The sequence below is a fragment of the Meriones unguiculatus genome, assembly GCF_030254825.1.
Source record: "Meriones unguiculatus strain TT.TT164.6M chromosome Y unlocalized genomic scaffold, Bangor_MerUng_6.1 ChrY_unordered_Scaffold_23, whole genome shotgun sequence".
Lineage (NCBI taxonomy): Eukaryota > Metazoa > Chordata > Mammalia > Rodentia > Muridae > Meriones > Meriones unguiculatus.
In genome coordinates, this window is record NW_026843709.1 from 14,965,989 (window position 1) to 14,987,657 (window position 21,669).

General features: G+C 37.5%; 1 non-coding gene across 1 annotated transcript; it reads right to left on the minus strand.

Annotated features, from left to right (window-relative positions):
• Positions 1-17,757: 17,757 nt before the first annotated feature.
• On the minus strand, positions 17,758-17,865 carry LOC132651651 (U6 spliceosomal RNA). Its single transcript, XR_009589236.1, has one exon. It is a non-coding gene; the product is annotated as a U6 spliceosomal RNA (small nuclear RNA).
• Between the last annotated feature and the right edge of the window lie 3,804 nt (positions 17,866-21,669).

A 21,669-nucleotide genomic window follows, 5' to 3' on the forward strand; every position in this document is an offset into this window, starting at 1 on the left:
CTTGGACTTTAGATTTGTGCAGGATGATGAGTATGAATCTATTTGCATTGTTCTACATGTAGACATCCAGTTAGACCAGCACCATTTGTTGAAGGTGCTATCTTTTTTTCCATTGTTTGGTTTTGGCGTCTTTGTCAAAATACAGGTGACTGTCTGGGTCATCTATTTGTTTCCATTGATCTACCATTCTGTTTCTCTGCCAGTACCATGCAGCTTTCATTACTGTTGCTCAATAATACAGCTTGAGATCAGGGATAGAGATACCTCAGAAGATCCTTTATTGTAGAGGATGGATTTAGCAATTCTGGATCTCTTGTTTTTCCATATGAAGTTGAGAATTTTTCTTCCAAGGTCTGTAAAGAATTGTGTCGGTAATTTGATGGGAATTGTATTGAATCTGTAGATTGCTTTTGGTAAGATGACCATTTTTACTATGTTACTCCTGCATAACCATGAGCATGGAGGATCTTTCCATCTTTGACTTGCTTGGTTAGGGTTAGACTATGGTACTTTATTTCTTTCGTGGCTTTTGTGATGTGTGTTGTTTCCCTAATTTCTTTCTCAGCCGTTTTGTTTTTTGTATACAAAAAGGTACTGTTTTTTTTTTTTTTGTTTTTTTTTTTTTTAGTTAATTTTGTATCTGGCCTCTTTGCTGAAGGTGTTTATCAGCTGTAGGAGTTCCCTGGTAGAATTTTTGGGGTCACTCATGTATACTATCTTATTATCTGCAAATAGTGTTACTTTGACTTCTTCCTTTCTGATGTGTATCCCCTTGATCTCCTTCAATTGTCTTATTGCTCTACCACGGACTACTAGACCTATGTTGAAGAGATATGGAGAGAGTTGGCAGCCTTGCCTTGTCCCTAATTTCAGTGGGAATGCTTTAAGATTCTCTCCATTGAGTTTGATGTTGGCTATAGGCTTGCTGTATATTGCCTTTACTATGTTTAGATATGTGCCTTTTATTATGGATCTCTCCAATACTTTAAACATAAATGGGTGTTGGATTTTGTCAAATGATTTTTCAGCATATAAGGAGATTATCATGTGGATTTTTTTCTTTCAGTTTGTTAATATGGCAGATGACATTGATAAATTTCTGTATACTGAAGCACCCCTGCATGACTGGGATGAAGCCTACTTGGTCATAGTGGATGATATCTTTGATGTGTTCTTGTACTCGGTTTGCTGGTTATTTTGTTGAGTATTTTGCATCAATGTTCATGAGGGAGATTGGCCTGAAATTTTCATTCTTTGTTGGATCTTTGTGAGGTTTGGGTACCAAGGTGACTGTGGCTTCATAGAATGAGTTTGGTAGTGTTCCTCCTGTTTCTATTTTGTGAAATAGTTTGAAGAGAAATGGAGTTAGCTCTACTTTGAATGTCTGAAGGCATTGACACCATTTGGTCTTGGGCTTTTTTTGAATGGGAGACTTTTGATGACTGCTTGTATTACCTTAGGGGTTATAGAACAACTTAATTGATTTACCTGGTCTTGATTCAGCTTTTGTAAGTTGAATCAATCAAGAAAATTATCCATTTCATTTAGATTTTCAAATTTTGTGGTTTGTAGACTTTTGAAGTAAGTCCTTATAAATATTCAGATTTCCTCAGTGTCTATACTTATGTCCCTCCATTCATTTCTGATTTTGATGATGTTGATAGTGTCTCTTTGCCTTTTAGTTAGTTTGGCTAAGTGTTTGTCTATCTTGTTGATTTTCTCAAGGAAACAGCTCTAGGTTTCATTGATTCTTTGAATTGTTTTATTTGTTTCTAATTGATTTCAACCCTGTGTGTTGTAAGTGATAATTAATATTTAGTAATTATTTATCTTTTAGTAATGCTACTGTTAGTCCTAAATATGTGTATACCCAAATCACTACTCAGTGACTGCGTTTTTTTAGTTTTTTTTTTTTTTTTGTTAACCTAGAACACAATGCTGGGCAATAATTACTCCCTCCTGAACCTCCAATCCCTAATAGTTTCCTAACATTTAGATTTCCTACATTACACTTGCTTTTTGTAAAATCTTAGATCTGGTTCATGCTCCTCTTCCTCCAAGATCTCTCTCCCAGGCCTTCTCCCAGCTCTCCTCTTCCCCCTTCTCCACCCATTCATTTCCTGCCCTCTAGCTCCTCCCACTGATAGCCTGCCATATAGCTCCTCCCCTTTTTCCTATCCTTTGGCTCCTCCCAGCACAACATTGTGAATAGTTGCTTTATTTGGAAGTTTACACCAAATTGAGAGAGGATACTTAGAATGAGTATCACAATGTAATATCCAGAGAGGTGGGGGGTAGAAATCAGCATCTGAAAAAAAACGAGGGAAAGGTGCATACATTTTAAAAGAACATTATAGCAACATTTCCCCCTTTAAAAAAAAGGCTCCTTTTCTTTCAATACAATAATAACTATGAAATTATGAAAACTGTAAGATAAAATCTACATGTGCAATGTCTAGTGCATGTGTATTTAGCAACTTCGGAGAAAGTATCTGATCATCCTATATATCTTGATAAGTTAAAAGGTCTATACCTAAATTAATTTTTATCCTTGTTGATATTACCTATATGAAAAGATTTATTAACTTTTAAACAACTTAAGTTTAAAAGTGGCACTGTAACTCTTTGGTCTTCAATTCCATCAGAGAATTGAGAAGGAATAAAATTACTTGAGTAAATAGGAAGTGCATGTTAGCAGCTTCCAAAAAAAAAAAAAGTGACAGAAATAGATTGATGCCTGAACAGTCATCCATAACTCTTTATAATGTTGGAGCATCATCTTCAGCCTTCTGGCTCAGAATATTTGACAGACATATATTCGAAGCAGGACCTATTTCGGTCTTGCTTACCCTGTCTTGGAAGAGTTTGGCAGTCTACTTGTCCAACATTTAACTTTGCCCACTTTTGGCAGAATTTGTCTGTTTTGAAGTGGGGGTATGTTTTTTTTTTACTTGAGTGGATTGTTTGCTGCATTTGAAGCCATCTCCATATGGAAGTCCTTCAATGCTCATTATCTTCTTTTAGGTAGGCACGGTGATGCCAGAAAATGAATTGTCTCATTGTCAAAAAAAAAATCTTAAAATAATAAGATTTTAAATGCCATATTCTGTAGGTCTCTGAAGTTTTTGAAGACTACCTATCTTCATGTAATCAATTTATATACAAAATCATATCTATCTGTTAAACTTAGGATGTATACTAATGTGATGAATTAGACTAGTGTCTGACATGACTGTAAGTTCAATAACTAGCAATTAACTTACATATCTAATATCCTAACCAACTTTTAATAGTAGTTTAAAAGTATTGAAAGTAACCTTGACTTTCTATCAGTATGGTAAAGATTATACCAATGTATCAAAAATAGACTTATTTTTGCATCAATATGCAAAATCCTATACCAGAGTTAAAATTAACCTTATTTAGGAATAACAAATAAAACGTTAACTTGAGTAGATTCAATAATCTATCTTTTTTGTATTTCTATAAATTATACCTGTATTTTCCTTGCTTTGCTTTGAATAATACCACTAATAATAAACATCTACCAATGATAATAAAATTTTGTAGCCATAGCAAACAACCAAAAACATACCCAACCCCCTTTAAGAAAAATTGGACACCATTCTCTTGGATTTCTTCTAGCTGACAGTTTGGACATGTAAAAATCCTTTAGGGAGTCCAAATAAAAATGGATAATTAAGCAAGCAATAACATTTGTAGCCCAGTCTTTGAGTGTTGAAAATTATCAGCCTTAATAAAGCTCTTCTTCGGAACATTCTAAAATGCTGGACCAATTAAAATTAGTGCTTTCTTCATAGTTCTTTTGGGAGCAGGCATTAATGAGAAAACAGCAATTGAAGCAGTTGAGGCAGGAACAAGCAGAATGCTGGAACATGCAAAATGCTGGAACAGATGTGTCAATGTTTCAGCATGCTGAATAATTATTCTGTTAGGTTTGATCCAGCATCTCTGGTGTCCAGCTCTTGTTCTGCAAAAAGTAATTTCACACAAGCATTACAGAGTTCTAAAATTATAAATGTATGATATGTGCAGGATAAAACTAAACTGTAAGTGAATTTTATCTATGCAATTAAAAGATTAGCATAATACATTTTGAGGATTTATTGGCCAAGTATTGAGAGAGTTCAGGCTGGAGACATTTTTTTTATGTCTCAGTCAGTTTCAGAGGTATTTCCAGGTAAAGGGATTATCAACTTATGTTACCTGTTCTGTTTGATCTTAATTTCTCTCTCTCTCTCTCTCTCTCTTTTTTTTTTTTTACTGGCTAAGGTCTTCTGGTGGTCTTCCTCTGTCACTTCTGATTTGTATTAGTTTTGAAGGAACCCATAATTTCTCTTCTCCTGCATGACCATAAGCAAATATTTTGCCCAGCATAACACATTACCCACTCTCCATTGTGAAGTTAGGGTATCTTTGAAATATATAGGCTGAAATAACTCAGCAGTATTTCCTATATCCCAGTGTCTCTCTGCAGCTGTTGTTTGTTGTCCATTAACATTTAAGAAATTTAAGGTCAATAAAGCATTATGTAATCTATGTCTGGGGGCTTTTAATACCCCTCTTTGTTTGTTAAGCGTGTCCCTTAAAGTACGATTGGAACTTTCAATGACTGCTTGACCAGTAGGATTGTGAGTTATACCTGTTATATGCTTTACCTCATAATAGGTAAATTATCCTTCCATTTTATTAGACACATATGTTGTAGCATTATCAGTCTTAATTTGTTTCGGTATGCCCACAATTGCCATCACTTCTAATAAATGAATAATAACTGAATCAGCCTTTTCAGAGCTTAATGCTGCTGCCCATTGAAACCCTGAATATGTGTCTATAGTATGGTGCACATATTTCAGTTTACCAAACTTTGTAAAATAAAGCATGTTCAAATTTCATTTCTTCAGTTACCTTTAGTGTTAACTGTTTCAGTTCTTCAGTTACCTTACTTCCTTCAGGTAGTGGAGTTTCATTATGTAAAGAACAAGTGGGGCATTTTTTTTACAAGTTCTTTGGCTTTTTGCCAAATGATAGAAAACACTCTATTTTTTTAATGAAATTCTGAGGCCTCTATCATGCTTCCTATCAATAGTTGATAAATTTCATCCTTGCCTTGTGCTTTATCTCATACTGGTAAGCCTGTATGAGATCTGACATGTCTTATATACAACAGATTGTTTCTATTTCTGATTACTTGTTGTAATTGAAGGAACAGTAGTTAAGTCTCAATAAACCTGAATTAGATCAGCAGTTTCTACATGCAGAACAACTCTTTCTGCATATTGAGAGTCAGTGAATACATTAAGAAATTGGGGAAAATCTGATAACACCAAGAGAATTGCATATAGTTCTGATTTTTGAATTGAATCATAAAGACTCTCCACCACTTTACTCAGATTTTCTGAATTATAACGTTCCCCTTCTTGATTTATTGGCATCCATATAAAATGTGGGAGCTCCAGACATTAGAGTTCCTTTTACTATATGCGGGAGAATCCAATTGGTTCTTTTTATAAACTGAAGTCGCTTGCTTTTTGGGTATCTGTTCTTGATTTCTCACAAAAATTCACAATAAGCTCTTTGCCAATATTCATTGTCTGCCCATAATAACACAATCTCAGCATTGGTAAAGGTGCCCTATTCCAGCCAGTTGACGAAGTCTCACTTTTCCTTTCAAGACCAATTCAGAAACCTTTTCTATATATTATTTTATTTATTTATTTATTTATTTATTTATTTATTTATTTAATTTTGTTTGTGTGCCAAAAATATCCATTCTAAAGTACAGTCCTCCCTCTGCATAAGAATTCCTGAGGGAGAATAGCCAAAGTAGGAGAATAACCAAAGGAGTAGAGGGCAAAATAACCAAAATACAGGCCCTCTTTGGATCAACACGGTCTATACATGCATCTTGTAATTTTATTTCTACCAGAGCCAATTCTTTTTCAGCTTCAGTTGATAATGTTCTTGGACTATTTAAGACCGTATCATCCTGTAAGACTTGGCTTACTTAGCTCTTGAGTAGCTAAACCAAGGGTAGGCCATAGCCAGTTAATATCTCCCAGCAATGTTTGAAAATCATTAAGAGTTCTTAACTGTTTTTTTCTAATTTGAACATTTTGCGGTCAAATTTTCTGTAGACCTATTTTGTATCCTAGGTAGTTAATAAAATCTCCTCTTTGTATTTGTTTCAGGAGCAATCTGTGATCCCCAACAAGGCAAAGTTGTATTTATTTCATTAAAAATATTATCTAATGTTTTTGTATCTGAATCTGCTAATAAGATATCATACATATACTGGTAAATTATGGATTGAGGAATCTGCTTACAAATTACATCCAAAGGTTGTTGTACAAAATATAGGCACAAAGTAGTGAAAGGGTTAGGATAACTTTGTAACCTATTTGTCCTCTAAAGCCTATAGTTTTGAGTTTTAGGTCCAGGTTAAGCTAAAGCCTCTTAGTACCTTTCCAGAGAGTAAAGGAATATGACCCTATCTGTGAGAACAGATATAAAAAAAAGGGCAAGCAAGCAATGACCTTCACTCAGCAAAAGAATGACCAGACCCTGGTCCTTGAGATAGCGTTTCTTAGCAACAAACCTAGACTTCTTCTGAGTAGCTTTTGACCTCCAGCCAAGAGCCGGCAGCCCTAATCTTCAAGGATGAGCTAACCACCCCCACCTTAAAGTGCAGCTGCATCCACACTTGGCAGGACTGGCCAAGCTTGAGCACCTAAGACTAACCAATTATCTTACTTTACAGCTTCCTCATCCAATCTTAAATTGCCAAAACTAAAACTTCAAATTTCCCGCAATTTTTCTTTAAAAAACCTAAAGGCCTTTGTCTCCCAGTGCCACTCTTTGCTGACCAGCAAGGGTGACCCCGTTGTACAATGGTTAATAAACCTCTTGCTTTTGCAAGGAGTCTTGTTCTGGGGGAGTTTCTGGGAAGGGCACAATTGAACTCCTGAGCTGTGAGACCCCAGGTCTTACATTTTTGGCGCGTTTGGCCAGGAAAGGGCTTGCCCCGTCCCCAACCCTCATCAGACTGAACTCGGAGGTCGAGCTCAGAACAGGTTAGTCTGTTTCTGTCTTACCAATCTGTTTCTTGTCAGAGATGGCTGCCATGAGGCAGCCTCTCAATTAGATTTCTGTGGTACCAATCTGTTTCAGTTTAGGCGCCTATCTGGACCTTTGTGGTCATCTGATCAGTCATTGCGATTGACAGACGTGTCAGAATATCGCTTGACTGGGAACTGGGGGATGCCCCAAGTTTCCGTTTGGGAGGTTGGATCTGAGAAAGTCCTCCTCCCGTCTGATTTTCGTAGAGAACGACCGCCACCAGGCAGCCATTCTATCAGAGCACTGTGGTACCACTCACAAGGGTGTCCTTGTTTGATTACTTGCCTGATTCTTTGTGTTTCTGTTGTTGTTGCCTCTCTGACTCTTTTGACAAGGAAATGGTCTAGCTTGAGAGCATCTGTAGAAGGGTTTCGAGTCCCCTGAGTGGTTCGAGGCCACTCGCCTGGAACGGTTTCATTAAGGCAGACAAACATGTCATTAATGCCAAGTCCATGGGACATCCTGTAGGACACTCAGCTGGCCCCTTTCTGTGAACAGGGAGGAGCAGAGAGATTCTGCTCCCCCAGCAATTTAAATCCTGTGTTTCTCATGTAAATCCTGTGTTTCTCATGTATGTATGTATTTTTCTATGTCTGTTTCTTGGTAGACTTGGACTGATAAAAATTTGGACAAAGGATAGTTAAAATTAGAACTTGGCCCGGGAGTGCACATGGCTGCATGGCAGGACACCAAGCAGTGTGCTCTCCCTCCCAAGGGAGCCAAGGAGGGAGTGCTTTCTGGTGGCTGGGGAGACATGTGGAGCTGGGGCTGGAGCTTGGGCAGGTGGTGCTCAGGCACTTGAGCGTCTGTGGAATAACAATGCACTCCCAGCAGGGCATGGGCTTGATGTGGCCCCTTGTTGCGATGGACAGTCAAAGAGCATGGGGGAGGGGAGAGGCCCAGTCATGAAGCAGGTTCAGGACCTGCGGGGGAGGTAAGCTACAGTAGAGCTCACAAGGGAGCCAAGGGAGCAGGCAAGGCTCATGGGCTTTCTGGGTGGAAGTCCTTAGACATGGCTAGGCGGGGATTGGCACCATAGCTGCTCCATGATAGGAGCTGCTCTGGCTGCATAGAGTGAGGAAAAACTCCTCCCCCTTGCCTTCATGCCAGTTTAGCAGGGAAGTGAGCAGCAGGAGCTCACCACGCCCTCTTGCTCCTCTCTTCCCTCCTCCCACCTAGGGGGCTTGCAACTTACAGATCAAACAGTAATTAAAAAAAAAACTGCACTTGCTGTAATGTTTAGAATTACAGCTGAGTCTGTCTGTTTAAATATATGGCCATTATACAATTGTTTTCAACTGGTCTTAAATGGTTGATATGATAAAAAAATAATTGGGTATGTTTTAAGGTTAAATTCAAATTCTTGTTTTAAACACGTATATGTGCCTATGTGTTTGTAGGGTCTATAAATGCATATGTTTAAATAACAACAATGTAAATTGCCACATGGTGTGGCTCAGGAAAAGAACAAAGGTTGCAAAATCTCTGAGTCAAAATGATTTTATTTCCTTTTAGGATAAGAAGAAAGTCTTATTCTAAGTTGATATTGGTTCTAAAGATTGGGTTGTTTTCACGGATAAATTTTGGTCTTAAAATCTGGTTTCGAATGGTAAAATTATGGTTATGCTTTGTAAATTCACTCCTAAAAAAGATACTTTGCTTTAATATTGCAGAGACGTGTTTTAAAAATTGTTTAGATGTTTAAGAGGATAAAACATTTACAGTTTATCAGATTTTTTAAGCAATAACTCTTGGGCAGTCTAACAACAAACTTAAAACAATTTCCCAACCCTTGGAAAAAAAATTAATGAGAGTTTTCCTGTTGTCTAAAAAAAAAAAAAAAAAAAAAAAAAAAAAGAGTGAGCAACAGATATTAAAAAAAATAGCTTGTCTAAAGCAAAAATGTTGGTTAAGCCAGAAAAAAAAAAGCTAGAAACCGGAAGGTATATAGGATGTTGCAAAAGGTTAATGGATGTATTATAAAAAGCCAGAGAGTTAATATGATTTAAAAAAAAAAAACTGTATTTAAATATGTTATAATTCATTTAAAAGGCTAATGATTCTTCATTACAAAATGTTTTTTTTATGCTCTTTTAAGGGGAAAAAAATTCTGACTGATAGGTTTGGTATGGCTAAAATAATTCATACAGTTTAAAAGTGTTCTGTACTGTTCTGTTATGCAGTTGGTTCTAAAACTTATTTGATCACTATGTTAAAACTTTTGTTTGTGGAGGATTATGGATGCTCCACAGTGTTTGCTGTGTCATCGACAGCACCTAATGGCTATTTTGGTATTGTCAGTCACAGCCTGTGCTAACACATGGCTAGCTGCCATGATGGTTCAGGGATAGAGAGCACGTGAAGCTGTAGTTTTGCTGCCATATTTGTTTAGGACTTCCAGCTGAGTTCAGTTACACTTGGCCAGCCGCCATGCTGGTCCAGAGATAAAGAGGGTGGAGACATGAGTTTACCACCATTTTGTTTAGGTCTCTCAGTTATGTTCAGTCCTCTGATTAGTGTTAAGTGCAAAGCTTTTTACTGTTCAATTTTAATACAAATTGGTAGGATCAGCAAGATTTGCTAGCCCCTCTATAAACTGTATCTGATTAAAATGTTTGCTTTAATTTTAGTTCAGAAAGAGCAGACTTAAAGCTATGCTAACGACTGCAGTTGGTTAAGATGTTGAGCTCTACCTAGTGTCTTTGTATAGGTTTTTTTTTAAGGTTAAGCCTAGGATGGGTTAACTATAAAGTTTGCCTATTTGTCTTAAAATATACAGTTCTAAAACATGCATCTCAGAAATATGCTAAAACTAGATTAAATAGCATTCTGTTTTATAGGACACAGTTTAAAACAGATGATTAAAACAAAGAGTAACTCAGATATGCTGGCCCTCAAGCTTATCAGAGATCTGATGAATATGGCATTTTAACATATGTAAGTTTATTGTGACAGAAAGTCCCAAAATCCTGGCAGTAGTTCCCCAAGGTCTCCTAGAAGATTTGGACAACAACAGATGACTGCAACTCTGTATTGTGGTATGCTAACCACTGGGCAATACTGCCCCAACTGGCCCACTGCTAGGGCCTAACCTAAACTGTGGACAAAGCCGGGGACACCTGAAGAGCCATTGTCTCACAATGTGAGAGGCAAGGTGAGGTCAATCTCTCCTGTTCCTCTTTCCACAGCAGCAGTTTCTCATCCTCTATGCCTGATGGCTGGACTGCCTCTGCTCAGAAAGCCAAGAGACCACAGGAGCAAGGGACACTGCCTAGGTGATGGACTAACTAGTCATCTCTGTCATTTTATTGGTACATTTACTTAGCTCATAATTTATCCTTCTCAGGTCTCTGATCACATTGACAGCTAGGGTGAAAGGCTAGGCTTAGTTAACAGTAACTTTGCAGTTAAAGAGCAGACAGTTAGGTTCACTATCAGCTCATTGGACAGTTCATTAGTTAGTTAAAACTACTGGGTACTATATCTTTTTTATAAAAAAAAAACAGGTTTTCCCTGCTCACAGGCTTTACATCAGTTGCCAATGTCTTATATTAATAGTTAAATAAAAAAAAATAAGGTTTATATAGGGTCTGAGGATATAGGAGTTCAGGTTATAAAAATCTAAAAAAATGTTGGTCTACATACTGATCAAAGTGTCAATTTAATGGACGTCAGGTTAACACTTAAGTAAAAAAAAAAAAAAAAAAAAAAAGTACAAGCAGTTTCTCACGCAGGCAATTTTACTTAGCCAAAATATAAGAGGGCTTACTCAAGGTTGCACAGAGCCTGCTGTCTGGTTACTATGGTTGCACGGAGTTTCTCAGGGTCAGAGCAGTCCATTGTAAGACCACCAAGGTCAGTCTGTGAGAGACTGGACTTTAAAAAAATAGCCAAGATCCATGTATGTGGACCTATCTGCATTGCCCCCGTGGCATGCCTGGGTTGGCTACCCAGAGGCTATTTAAGCTATGGGCTGGCTTTCCCCGGGGTCCGAGGATTGTTCAATGTTCCTGAATAAACTGCATTGAAAAAAAAAAAAATAGCCAAGAAGCTGAGTTCCACTGCTCAGATGCCGTTAACTTCAAAAAGGCTGCCACATGGACACACTTAAGTTGTTTATAAAAGATATAAAACAAACAGCTGACTGTTACCAATTCTGTTGGATATAGTTTTTATCTGTTACTCTCAAAATGTTGCTGTATTAGATTTGCTGATATATTACTTTTTTGAGTTTCCTTTTTTGTACCAAAAATTTATATGAGTTTATAAAAATCAAAAGGTCATAAGACCTAGATCTGTCATAGCTCAAATGGATCCCAGAAGAGTATTTCCCTGGTGTTGGGATTCCTCACTTTTTCCATTTAAGAGACAAATCTTAACTTCTGTCTCTAGTCTGCATTTGTCTCAGCAGATTTTCACCTGGTTGACTCTGGGCTGCAAACTGAAATCTGGACTTGTTGGAAGCTGACATGACTGCTCCCTGTCTCTTCAATTGGATCAACTAACCAGAGACTGTTAAGGACTGCCTCATTGACCAGCCTTTGACTGGCTCCTAGTAATCTTTACCCATGTACTCTCCCCAACTTTTGACCAGCATTTCAGCCTCTTTTAAACTGAGATTTCAACGATCCATCATCAGCATGAAGAAATTCCAGAAGACAGAAGAAGGATCATCGGCCCATTGTCCCATTCTACAGGCTGAAATGTTGAGTCAAAAAAAAATTTTTTTTTCTTAAGATAAAATTCTCACTCTGCAGCTGCTTCATGATTGAAGCAGTTACAAGAAGGGGGAAATGAAAGGGTTAGGATAACTTTGTAACCTATATGTCCTCTAAAGCCTATAGTTTTGAGTTTTAGGTCCAGGTTAAGATAAATCCTCTTAGTACCTTTCCAGAGAGTGAAGGAATATGACCCTATCTGTGAGGACAGATATAAAAAAAAAGGGCAAGCAAGCAATGACCTTCACTCAGCAAAAGAATGACCAGACCCTGGTCCTTGAGATGTCTAGCAACAAACGTAGACTTCTTCTGAGTAGCTTTTGACCTCCAGCCAAGAGCCCACAGCCCTAATCTTCAAGGATGAGCTAACCACCCCCACCATAAAGTGCAGCTGCATCCACACTTGGTAGGACTGGCCAAGCTTGAGCACCTAAGACTAACGAATTATCTTACTTTACAGCTTCCTCATCCAATCCTAAATTGCCAAAACTAAAACTTCAAATTTCCCGCAATTTTTCTTTTAAAAACCTAAAGGCCTTTGTCTCCTGGTGCCACTCTTTGCTGACCAGCAAGGGTGACCTCGTTGTACAATGGTTAATAAACCTCTTGCTTTTGCAACGAGTCTTGGTCTGGGGGAGTTTCTGGGAAGGGTGCGATTGAACTCCTGAGCTGTGAGACCCCAGGTCTTACAGTAGGACTGTTTAACATCCCCTGTGGTAAGACCCTCTAGTGGTATCTCTTTATAGGACAGCTTCTATTCAAAGTGGGTTCTGAGAAAGCAAATTTTTCCCTATCATGTTCATGTAAAGGAATTGTGAAAAAGCAATCCTTTAAATCAATCACTATAATAGGGCGTTCTTTAGGTAACAAAGAAGGCAATGGGATTCTGGATTGTAACAATCCCATTGGCTGAATAAATTTGTTAATTTCTCTTAGATCTGTTAACATCTTCGATTTGCCAGATTTCTTTTTGATGACAAATACTGGAGAATTCCAAGGGCTATTGGACTCTCCTTTATGTTGAGCCTCCAGCTGTTCCAGGACTAGCTGTTCTAGTACCAGTAGTTTTTTCTTTACTCATAGACCATTGTTCAATCCAAATATGTTGGTTTGGAAACCACCTTAGTGTTAATGTTGTGGGAATTTTATTAGCACTAGCTTCCCAACAGGAAGTTGAAAAGACGACCTCTGCTGTGTTTTATTTATGGACAGCCTGAAACTGTTTTTGATTATTTTTTTTTTTTTATAATTTTAGCTTCTTTATCAGGAGTATTACCTGATTTTTGGCTTGTCTCAGAAGTTGGGGGGATGTTAATCTGGATCTTCCATTTTTGTAACACATCTCTTTCCCATAAGTTTATGGCTATTTCTGCCATGTATGGTCTTAGTTTTCCTATTTGACCTTCTGGCCCTATACATTTAAGCCATCTAACATGTTGTTTCACTTTAGAGTTCCAATCCCTTGGAATTGAATATCCATCTCCTGAAGTGGCCAATTTGGGGGCCAGAATTTAGGAGTAATAATTGTGACATCAGCCCCAGTATCTACCATGCCTTCAATTTCATTACTATTAAAATTATCTTAATTTTGGCCTTTGATCATTTATGGAGGTTTGCCAATATATTTGTTTATTGTTCTCTTCCTGTTTTTTTGTTTTGTTTTTTGTTTTTTTAATTTATCCATTGATAAATTATCTGCTTTGGCCTTGCTGTCCAAGATTTTAATGTTTATTCCCAGAGCAGTGGTGTTTAATTTTCTGTGGAGGAGTATCCCTGTTTGGGGGTCTGCAAGAGGTTTCCTCAGGCATTTTTTTGATAAAGGATTACCCCATTTATCTGTGACTGCTCTACATTCACTAGGCCAATGGCGAGCCTAGCCACATCTTCTGCATATTCTAGGAAGCATAGGCTCCCTTCTTGAATTATTTTGGTTTTCCTGGTAATTTCTTTTGTAGTAATCTCGCCCATCACAATTACAACATTTCCCATGCTCTTTTGGGGTAGCTTCTCCTATCAAGGTCAAATTGGGTTAATGAGGTCTGATGTCAATCGTATTTCTAATCCATTTGTCTATTTGAGCAGATCTTACTCTTAATGGCCTTATTGCCTCTTTGCATTCAGTATTAGCATTTTCAAAAGCTAAAGATTCTATTAGTGCTTTTCTAGCTAGTGGATCTGATATACTTCTATCCACAACACAAGTCAATCTTTGCAAAAAGTTAGTAAATGTTTCACTTGGACCTTGTATGACCTGGAAAAATGACTCAAACCTTTTTCCTAATACTTCAACCTTGTCCCAAGCATTTATGGCTGCTAGGCAACATAATGCTAAGGTTTCTTCTTATATACAGCTTGCATCTTTGTGTCAGCATACTGCCCATCATCAAGCAGCTGTTCCTTAGAAACACCAACACCTCTGGCTCTATTTTTTGTGTGCTATCTCTCTAGCTTCTTCTCTCCACCATGAAAGCCATTGTAAATATGGCCCAGGTTCTAATATTGCCTTTGCCATATCCTACCAGTCCTTGGGGATTAGTCTACTTTTGATTGACCAGAAAGTCAGCATTTTTTTTTCCAAATGGTGAATGCATTCCAAAATTAGTGACACTTTCCTTAAATTTCCTCAGATCTAGCACTTCCACAGGGTGCCATTCAGCTTCTTGTTAATACAGTGGATGATCATCATCTGCTGGTCTCTGCTCTATACTGACTGCATAAGCCAACATTTGTTTTTTAACCACCTTTCGTTGGCTTTCTTTATTTTTGTCTTTTGCCTCTACCTGACTATTTTTTTTTTTTACTTAGTATTCTAAACTCTTCTCTTAAGGTCTGCACCTATATTTCATGCCGATCTCCCTGTTGTTTGTTTTGTTAAATAATCTCTTGAATATCTTGTTTTATGCCTTTCTTCCAACTTTTAATTTTTTCTTTATATTGTTCTAGTTGTTCTTTGTGCTGTTCCAGTATCTTTTCAAAAACCTCTGACCTATTTTCTGTTGTTTATTGCATTCTTTAAGTTTTTGTATCTCCTGTTTTATGTCCTGTTTCCAACCCTCATTTTTTTCTTTTATATTGTTCTAGTATGTTTTCTAAAGCCATTGCCTTCCAGAAGACATAAAAAGCTAATGCAATGATTAAAGTGAAATTGAGGACTATGAATGTAAGCATAGTCACAACTTTTAGGCTTTCCTTTATTTCACTCTTAAAACCATAGAATAGATTATCAGCCAAGCTCCAAGAAGTCTATTTTATTGTTTCTTCCATCCTGTTATACTGTAGTGGTAGTTAGTTTTGATATGTTAAGTCTGAGGTGAGCCCACTGTAGAATGCCTTTTACTCCAAGGCATGTTTAAGAGTCTTTCTTAAAAAGACCCTAATTGACCTGGGAGGTTTTAGGTTTTAAGTTTGGGCTGTATCATTGGAAGCTTATTTCCCCCTCCAAATTATGCTTAAGTATGAATTAAAGGATATGGATACTTAGATTATTTGGGCGCCATTTGTTGTAAGTGTTGATTAATATTTACTAATCATTATCTTTTAGTAATGCTGTTGTTAGTCCTATACAGCTGTGTACCCAAATCACCACACAAAGACTGGGATTATTTAGTTAAGCTAGAACACAATACTGGGCAATAGTTACTCCATCCTAAACCTCCAAGCCCTAATAATTTCCTAACATTTAGATTTCCTACATTATACTTGCTGTTTGTGAAATCTTGGGTCTGGTTCATGCTCCTAGTCCTCCAAGATCTCTCTTCCAGGTCCATCTCCCAGCTCTCCTCTGGCCCCTTCTCCACCCACTCATTTCCTGCCCTCTAGCTGCTCCCACTCATTTCCTTCACTCTAGTTCCTCCCCTCTATCCTATCCTTTGGCTCCTCCCAGCACAACATTGTGTCTAGTTGCTTATTGGGAAGTTTAAACCAAGTTGAGACAGGATGCTTAGAATGAGTATCACAATGCATTATCTGGATTGAAACCAGAAAGTGGGGGGTAGAATTCAGCATTTGAATGAACGAGGGTAAGGTGTATGCATTTTAAAAGAACATTATAGCAACAACTGTGCTTGATAATTTCCAGAAGTCTAATCCTTTCTGTTGTGTCTGCTCCTTTTTTTTTCTAGGGTTTTTAGGTTGGTCAATAAGTTGCTGGAATGAAATTTCTTGAATTTCTTCTTGAAGGCACTTTATGCTATGAACTTTCCTCTTAGCACTGCTTTCATTTTGTCTCATAAGTTTGGGTATGTTGTGCCTTCATTTTTATGGAATTCTAGGAAGACTTTATTTTTTTTCTGTATTTCTTCCCCGATCCAGCACTCATTTAGTAGGAAGTTGTTCAGTTTCCATGTATGTGTAAACTTTTTGCTATTTCTGTTGATGTTGAGATCCAGCTTTATTTCTTTGTGATCAAATGGAAACAAGGGATTATTTCAATCTTCTTGTATTTGTTGAGGCTCGCTTTGTGACCAATCATATGGCCTATTTTGGAGAAGGTTCCATGAGATGCTGAGAGGAAAGTAAATTCTTTGTGTTTGGGGGTAAGTTTCTGTAAATATCTGTTATGTACTTTTGATTCATTGCTTTTTTTTATTTTCTGTTTTGTTGACCTGTACTTTGTTGATACTGGGGTGTTGATGTCTCTCACTATTATTGTGTAGGGATCTATGTGTGGTTTAAGTTTTATCAATGTTTCTTTTACAAATGTGGTTGCCCTTCTATTTGCCACAAAGATGTTCAGGATTGTGATGTCTTCCTGATGGAATTTTCCCTTGATGAGTATGAAGTTTCCTTGCCCATCTTTTTTTTTTTAATAATTTTGGTTGAAAGTCTATTTGGAAAGTGTATTCAGATATTGGAATGGCTACGGTTGCTTGCTTCTTTGTGTCCATTTGCTTGGAAAGCCATCTTTCAGCCCTTTACCCTCAGGTAATGTCTATCTTTCTTAGGTATGTTTCTTGTATAAAAGAGATTGCTGTGTCATTTTATACATCTATTCTGTCAGTCTATGTCTTTTTATTGGAAAATTGAGTCTATTGATGTTGATAGAGATTAATGACCATTGGCTGTTAGATCCTTTGACTTTGATGTTGGCTGTGGTAGTAAGTTTGTGTTCTTGGTTGCTTTTTGTTTTACTGTAGTAATGTTAATTATGACCTGTGTTTTTTTGAAAGAAGCTAGATTTCTTGCATTGTATTTTTCCTTCTAGTGTCTTCCTAATGCTGGATTGGTATGTAGGCATTGTTGATATTTGTTTTTGTCATTAAATATCTTGTTTTCTCCATTTATGAGGACTGAGAGTTTTGCCAGGTATAATAGTCTTGGCTGTCATCTGTGTTCTCTTAGGGCCTACATGATATTTGTCCAGGCCCTTCTGGTTTTCATAGTCTCTGTTGAGAAGTCAGGTGTGATCAGATGGGTTTGCCATTATATGTTACTTGGCCTTTTCCCCTTGCATCTTTTAGTATTTTTTCTTTGTTCTGTATACTTAATGTTTTGATTATTATCTGACAGGAAGATTTTCTTTTCTGAAATAATTTATTGGGTATTCTGTAGACCTCTTGTACTCTTACTGGCCTCTCTTTAAGTTGGGAAAAATTTCTTCAAAGATTTTTGTTGAAAATATTTTCTGGGCCTTGAAGGAGGGATTTTTTTTTTCCTTTATTCCTAGTATACTTAGGTTTTGTCTTTTTATGTTGTCTTGCATTTCTTGCATGATCTGTGTCAGGAATTTTTTAGATCTAACATTTTCTTTGACAGATACATCAATTTCTTCCATTGTATCTTCCACACCTGAGAGTCTTTCTTCCATCTCTTTTAATCTATTGGTTATGCTTACCTCTGTAGTTCCTGTTTTCTTCCCTAAGTTATTTCTCTCTATAATTTCTTCTCTTTGTGTTTTCTTTAATTTCTTCAAAGTTTAAGGAATGCTTCATGTCATCTTTGTGCAGGGGCCATGTTAATTTTCTCTATATCATTCCAATATTAGTATATGTACTGCTGAAGCGAGGACCACTTTATTTCAGGTGGTCATTAATAAAGTCACATATCCTTGACTTCTGAGTTTCACATACCACAATTTCAGTATTATTTGTTAAATGCATAGATACATCCTCAGTCAGTGAATTATTTTCTGTGAAAATGCTTCCTGATCAAGGCAACTATTTGAACAAAAGGAGTTTAATTAGGACATTGCTTACAATTTTACAGAGATCATCCATAATGTCATGTCAGCAGACAGTCATCTTGTAGTCCTTCACCAAAAGTAAAGCTTTACATACTTAACTTGAAGTGGCTGGCAGAGAGGGAAGACTGAGAGAAACAGAGGAAAAGCTAGAGAGACAGATTCTCAAATATAAAATCTGAGACTGATAGAAACAAAGATATAATGTGATAGAGACTCCATTCTCTCTCATCACTTTGTTTGGCATATCAACCATAAAGCATGCCCTCCTATAATATAAACCCAAAAGGAATTATATCTTTTAATTTTTTTATTTTAATTTTATTAAATACACTTTATTCACTGTGTATGCCTCTATAATCCCCTGTCCCATATCATATAACTTTCCTTCCCTCTTATCCATGCATGCCCATCCACAAGTCCTCCTGGGAGGTCTTTCTCTCTTTCCTTCTGATGCTAGGCTATTATATAAGAAAATGCCTACATTTTCTTCCTCTGTGCCCTCTTAAGGCTGTTGTAACAACACGGTGAGGTGTTCAAAGATCAGACCTATCAGTTCATGTCAGAGGCAGTTCCTGTTTCCATTACTTTGGAAGCCCATTGGACACTGAACTGCCATGGGCTACATCTGAGCAGGGGTTCTAGGTTATCTCCATGCATGGTACTTGGTTGGAGTATAAATTTCAGGAAATACTCTTATACTCAGTTTTTTTTTTTTCTCTTGCTTTCCTTTTGGGACTCCTGGCCTCTCCAGATTTTAGTATTTCCCACTTCTTTCATTAGATTCCATGCACTCTGCCCAACAGTTGGCCATAAGTGTCAGCATCTGCTTTGATACTGTGCAATGCAGAGCCTTTCAGGGGCCCTCTGTGGCAGGCACCTAACTTGATACCTGTTTTCTCCTTCTGTGGATGTCCATCCTCTTTGCCTTTCAGGATGAGGACTGAGCATTTTAGCCAGAGTCCTCTCTCTTCATTAGTTTCTTTAGGTCTAGAGATTTTAGTAGGTTTATTCTATATAATAATATTTCTACATGAGTGAGAATGTACCATCTGTCTTTCTCTTCTGGTATAGCTCACTCAGGATGATCATTTCCAGTTCCCACCATTTACCTGCAATTTTCATGATTTCCTTATTTTTATTGCTGGGTAATTTCCATTATGTAGATGTACCACAATTTCTGTATCAGTTTTTCAGTTGACGGGAGATAATGGGTTATTTCTTGGTTTTGTCTCTTACAAATAAAGCTGCTACAAACATGGTTGAACAAATGTCTTTATTTTGTACTTGAGGATTTTTGGATGTCTGCCTAGAAGTGGATAGCTGAATCTTGAGGAAACACTATTCCAATTTGTATAACAATGCACCCGATTGATTTCCAGAGTCATTGTACAAGTTTACTTTCCTACCAGCAGTGAAGGATTGTTCCCTTTCCTCCACAATCTCTCCAGAATATGTTGTCACTTGAGTTTTTGATCTTGGCCATTCTGACGGATGTAAGTTGAAATCTCAGGATAGTTTTGATTTGCATTTCTCTGATGGCTAATGAGGTTGAACATTTCTTTCAATGTTTCTCTGCCATTCAATATTCCTATATTGAAAATTCTGTTTAACTCTGTTTTCTCATTTTTTTAATTGGATTATTTGATTTGTTGCTTTTCAAAATCAGTCTACCACTAGGGAGATTGGGTGGCAGTTAATTGAGTTGTGGGGTCAGGGCATCCTATTGAAGCTTTTAAGCAATCCATGTTGTTGTTATTAAAATATGTTGTTCTCTGCCCTCAACTGATAGATCAGTGCCATGTTATTTCATCCACAAAGATGGTTCCTTCTGAATCAAAAAAGACCTTACAACACTCAGCTCTAAATGGGATTTTCCTATGAAAATCTCCCTCCCCTCAGAGCTCTGGGAAGAGTGACATAAGTAGTGGAATTGATGATAAAAGGAGGACAATTCCCTGAAAATCAGGCCACAGAGAAAGATGATGCATTCAGACTTGATGAGACTTGATAAGCTAGGGTCAATTAGAAATGGAAAGAGGACCTCCCCATCTGGGAACTAGAGAAAGGGCATAGTGGTGGAAGAAAGAGGGTGGTATTGGAAGGTGAAAAGTGGGCAGCAGAGGGGATACAAAGTGAACAAAGTCTAATACTTAAATACATAAGAAAAACTGTGATCAAGGCGATGATATATACGGAATTGATGTCTTCTTCTTGTGGATGGTGACAGGGTACAACAAGGATGAACTCAGTTTTCTTTAAGGGACTTGGCACTGATAATCTGATCATGTTTCAATGAGTATATGGCCAACACATACTAAAATTGATGATTTTAAAGATACTAAATTTTTAGTGTGACACATGGATAGGAATTTGAACATGGGAGCAATAGAAAAAGAGTGCAACGCATATTATATGAAATTACATAATCAATAACTATAATATGTTGACAACATTTATGACTTTGAACATGGCAATAAGATTCTGGTAATGCAGGGCAGTATTTGTCTTACTAAGGTATGCTTTCCAGGAACTCATTATGGAGCAGAGAATCCTGGCCATGAACTAGTCATTACCCAGCTACCTCAAACATTATGAGCTCAGGTAGCATCTATGAACCAGCAGTCCTTGTACTAACAATGCTTTTAGAGTGTTTGTCTGGAGGACACAGATGCTCTTGTATCCTAGGAGTTAACATGGACTATTTCCTCTGTCCTGAAGGCCAAGTTCTAACTGTAAACCCCAAGACAAGGAGGGTTCCTGACTGAACACACATTAGGAAACAGCTATCAATCCAGCCCAGTCTGCCAAGGAAAGCCTGCTCATAGAGGGATGGCAAAACTAGTGTGGAACAGTACCAACTATCAAAGAGTTTATTGCCTCTTAGTTCTCCTTTTGCATTCACAGATCACTCACTGTTTCAATCAGAGCGGGGTCTCAGGAATTATCTGGTTTCCTTCTCATTTTCCTTCCCTTATAGACTCAGTACTCCAGGCAGCCCTAGTCCCTGCCAGCCTATTATATCAATAAAAATGTGAAGGTACATTTAGTGAGTATGTAAGTGCTGTTCAAAATCACAACCAAGAATATTTCAGATCCAAGACTACAGTAGGAGACCACCTCTTCATTTGGTACATTCCCCTTAATTCCACATAACTTTGGAGCTTCCCTACTTAGGAAGCTGTACAATTAAATAAACATTAAAGTTTCATTTCCTACCTAACATTTTCACAGAGGGATACAAGAGTAAAACTGTGGGATCTGAATAAATAGATGAGATAAAGTCTTGTGGAGTTTCCCAAGAACAAGTCATTTGGGCACAGGATCAGAGATACTGTACAATGAGGAAAGTTTGTTCACTCTTTTCCATGGAAACCTCAAGATTATCTCAGGTAATGAATGGATTAGAGGGAGAATGATGTCATGAAATGGGTGAAAGCCAGTAAGAGTTTCAGGAGCCCGTTATTAAAAGGGCCAGTGGACAGTGTGCTTGAGAGAAAGGCTGAGCAACCCTACATGCTGCAATCTGGGCAGCTAAAAGCACACCATCCCGAGATGACAATTCCTGTGTCCCAGACTCTAAGTTGAGGAAAAGTGTCTCATATTTCTTTCAATTGTTCATTAATAAAGTCA